Raw genomic sequence first — 4,325 nt, forward strand, 5'->3', positions numbered from 1 at the left:
TACTACGCGCGATAAGACTGCGAACTGTGATCTTGTGCACCGCTTGATACGATCGTGTTTCGCGAGCCTCCGTATGTTCCCATTTTTTGGGAACATACGGGGCATTTTTTGGGAACATACGGTCACTACCCGTGACAAAAATTTCACGGGTAGTGACCAATAAACAATAATAAACAGAAAGAAATAAACGTTTAATGTGGCGAACTTGTGCCAAAAATAAAAGGGTACAAAAGATAATAACGGAGCGTCGCGGGCGTCGGAGTCGGCGTAGCAGCAGAGTCGAACGCTGGGCGAAAACTGACTGCAGATCAGCACGCGGGGTCCCTTATGTACGCGCGTTGGGTTCTAGAACAATCGGCCTAGATTGTTCGGCGACTGGAACATTCGGAACTCGATCTGACGAGAATGTTCTCGAACTCACGAGAACGCAATGAAAGAACAAATAAAAGAGCATTCCACTAACTGGACTCGAACCCAGACTTTCTGCGCGACAGTCAAGCACGGTAACCACTCGGCCACGCGCGCGGTCGCTCGCCGACGAGCGTGGCAATATTTCTAAGGGTGGAGTCTCGCAAATTATAATGTAAATGCGAACGTCAATGTAGATTATCATTATGTCATGAGCGTCCTTTCTGTACAACGTAACCTAAAACCAGGCACTTTTCGCACTGCACCAAGGGTTCGAATTCGTAACAGCTTTTTGTAACTTTAATTTCATTTATTGTCTGCCATGAAATGTTAATTTTTGTTCTTTGCTTTGTTCTCGGCACATACAGTTAGAATATTCCTGAGGCTTTTTTTTTTTTTTTTTTTTTTTATAATCAACCAGTTGATGCTGGCTGTTGTTTCATCTCCACTTGTACGCGGTCAAGTTCGACGCGAGGAGCACTTCAAAAGGCTCTTTGATTTAAGCGACCAAAAAGCATGACCGGTCATTCAATCTTCACATCATGGTATGTGTCCGCGTGTCGAGAGATGAACTGTCGACGGCCGGGGCCAGAACACGGACAAAGAAGAACAGGATAAAAAGGAGAGGATGTGCTGAAAAGAGAAAGATTGAAGAAGGGCAGCCCGAGACGAAATGCCAAGGTCCGTCCGCTGGTCTACTTCTACCTGGGTTAAACCCGGCTCTTCAAGACCGGGAATCTAAAGGTCCACCTGTTCAGCTGCCCCGCCTTCGCGGGAATCAAGAACGACGAGCGACCGACCGAACCCGACGACGCATCCCTAAGCAAAGTTAAGTGGTGCAGCGGACTTACAGGAAGCGTTCATGCAAATAGAAAGAAAGACCGTGTTGCATGACCTTTCGCATAGCAACTGAACATTAAGCTTTGAGAACATAATAGCGCTTCAAGACAGGAACGAGAGTAGGAACGAGACAACACAATACACATTAAGCAACTGCCATTTTGCTATATATCAACCATGCGTGCTTCCCTTATTGATATCGCTTTTATCATTTTTGGTTTATTTCCTTCGTTACTTAAACAATTATGTATTGAAGCGGTCTCGTTGTCAAGCATTGAATCAGAAGAACCTAAAACATCGTAACACAACTCTCAAAAACGCAATCGCTCGACAAAGACTCTCTTTAAGACCCTAATTCAAGACTTTCGAACACGTCCAGAGGCATAGCGTCAGCTGCGTCCAGACTTAAGTTGAAACGTTGAGTCGGCTGCGTCACGACTTAATGGAAAACGATAGAGTATGCCCCGCCTGCTCCAATCAACTCCTGTTAATTTGAATAGAAAAAGCATTAAAACACCATTGTGCATACTTTTTATATAATTTGCTGGTCGCGTTGGCTGCGATTTAGGCCACGTATTAAATTTTCGGCACTCCATTATACTTTAAGCTTACCGTGCGATGAAAGCTGCGTCCTCGTTGGACCAGCCATACATATACATTTCGCTACCTACAACGAGGCTCACGCCCTAACCTACCATAGAGCTCATATATACTAACATTAAAGGAAAAGGTCCGCCATTTTCATATGCACTCTGGCTACCGCAAGCGGCGGAGCATAGAGCCAACCTTCGGGGTCCCACACATTGTTACCAACTGCCTCCGATTTCTCGAATATAATTATATCATCAGAGCAGTTTCATGAACTCCAACAATCCACGTGGAAAGATATTCGCGTTCCTTCCGAACCGTTCTTTTTGCCTAGCGCGCAGGTGTGCGGCCTCACGTCAACGCAAAACTAAACCAGATAAGCGACTTCGTGCTATGGTTTTGAGAGGCGCGAGTGGGCGCGCCCCAGGAATACGAAACCGCGCAACCACCAGATTTCCGAGATTTTGACAGAAGGAAAGTTAAAGCAGCGTAATGAGTATATTGATTTTATAAGTGTTACATTGGCTAAGAATTTAGTTTAAAATGTTAAATTATCAATGTTTAATTTGCTGATAGCTCTCACTCTTCGATTACCATTGCCGCTGTCGGCTTGCAGCTGGCAACTTTGGTTTCTTTCTCTCGTGTTCTTTCGCTCTCTATCGGGATCTTTCACTCGGGACTCGAGGTGTCGGCCCGTAGGACATTAAGCAATGCAAAACGACACGCTTGCATTGCTTAATGTCACAACTCAGACTGCGTTTTTTGGTCTAAACATATATTTCGCCATCGTCATTCGCCGAGCTGCCTTCGTAAGTTGCCGTGATTGGCTCTCCGAGTGTTGTGCAGGAAAGCGGACGCACAGGCTTTTTTTAGAGTGTTATAATGAGTAAAAGCGTAGAAGTTGTACGGCAGCTACGTGATCATTGAGGAACTGTTCTAAAATGATAAAATACTTAATATATTTAGTGTTTTTATTCAAAGAATGTACAAAGTGCCGCCGAAAATAGCGATTTTCATGTCAGATGCAATGAACCAGCTCGAGCTTGGAATAGGATAATTACTGTCGAGGCTCTGTCACGTGCTTGTTTAATTCAGTTTTTCTAGAGCTCGCTAAAACGCACCTGCGACGAAACGTGTTATTCCTTGGACCCAAAGAATTCTGACGAGTCCAGGCAGGATAAATTCCAAAGCTTCCTCAATCGCACACACGATTTCTCCACCGCCGCTCATGCCGAGGTACACGCCTTCCAGTGTCACCGGCGTTACATTCTTGACCCTATATTATGTCCAGGCGTCTGTCTTTGTCGCCACGAGCTTTTCCTTTGAATCTAACAAGACCGGTTTCGGAGAAGATGGTGCCGTTTAGCCCCGAGCAAAGCATCCAGGGAATGTGGATCCGCAGTGAGTGCTTGCGACCAACGCTGAACACAATGACCGTGTCCTCACCACGGCAAGACGTCTTGTAAGATCTGTCTTGCTCGCCATGGTCGAGGCCGTAGAGGTTACCCACTCCCACAAAAAAAGAGAGCCTCCAATTCTGTTATTTTGCTGTCTGGGTAATCATCTGATTATTTGGAAGCCTTCGGATTAGCTTGTTAAGCTTGTCCTCGGGCTGACCCCTATCCGGGACATCGCAATGTTCTGTGGGACAAAAAATACGGTCGTCCGACTGAGCCCCCTTTGCAAATACTATGCACAGAAAAATACCTCAAGTCCTTTATAGTTTTTCTTTCCACCTCTTTTTTAGTGCATTTTATGGACAACGATAACTTCATAATGAGTACTAAGCAATATATACGTTTCGTCAGCTCCAGAAATTTATGAATGCGTTTGAATGGCCATATGGTGTTGCTTTTATGAATTTCTGTTTTCAAAAATCAAGGTACCCCTCCCCCCACCGCCCCCCCCCCCCCCCACCGCTTCTCAAAACAAACAAATTTAGTTTTTTTTTTTTTTTTTTTTTTACCGATAAAATATGCTACGCAACGCCGAACGCTTCATTGTCCACACAAATGAAGCGCTAGAGGTCCAAACCAGACGTCATCGTTTCAGAAATATAGAAGAAGACAAAGAATCGTGGAACAGGTCCGAGCAAATTGTGAAGAACTTTATTCAAACGCACCTTGGAATTGAGGCAGGAGAAATTGAGCGCGCTCACCGTCTGGGAGGAAGGCGGGGGGACTACCCTCGCCCGATCATTGTTAACTTCCGTAGCTTTAAAAAATGAAAGCCGTTTACAATTCCCTGTAACGCCGGTTAGAGCGCAGCTCTTGAGGAGGAAGATGGAAGCGTACTAAGGGATAGGTGACTCCTTGAGGTCACGTGACCCCCAGAAGTCACGTGACCGCCTTGAAGTCACGTGACCCCCCAGAAGTCACGTGACCGCGGGGGGTCACGTGACCTCGCGGTTACGCCGACAGCGACGGCGACGGCGACGGCGACGCCAACGGCGACGCCGACGGCGACGCCGACGCCGCTCCAGCCGGAAA

The 4,325-nt window shown here is 46.3% G+C and overlaps 1 pseudogene; it reads right to left on the reverse strand.

Annotated features, from left to right (window-relative positions):
* Positions 1–2,922: 2,922 nt before the first annotated feature.
* LOC120839532 lies at positions 2,923–3,880 on the reverse strand (annotated as a pseudogene).
* Between the last annotated feature and the right edge of the window lie 445 nt (positions 3,881–4,325).

This window comes from Ixodes scapularis, unplaced genomic scaffold (assembly GCF_016920785.2).
Source record: "Ixodes scapularis isolate PalLabHiFi unplaced genomic scaffold, ASM1692078v2 PGA_scaffold10__122_contigs__length_95168666, whole genome shotgun sequence".
NCBI classification, from domain to species: domain Eukaryota; kingdom Metazoa; phylum Arthropoda; class Arachnida; order Ixodida; family Ixodidae; genus Ixodes; species Ixodes scapularis.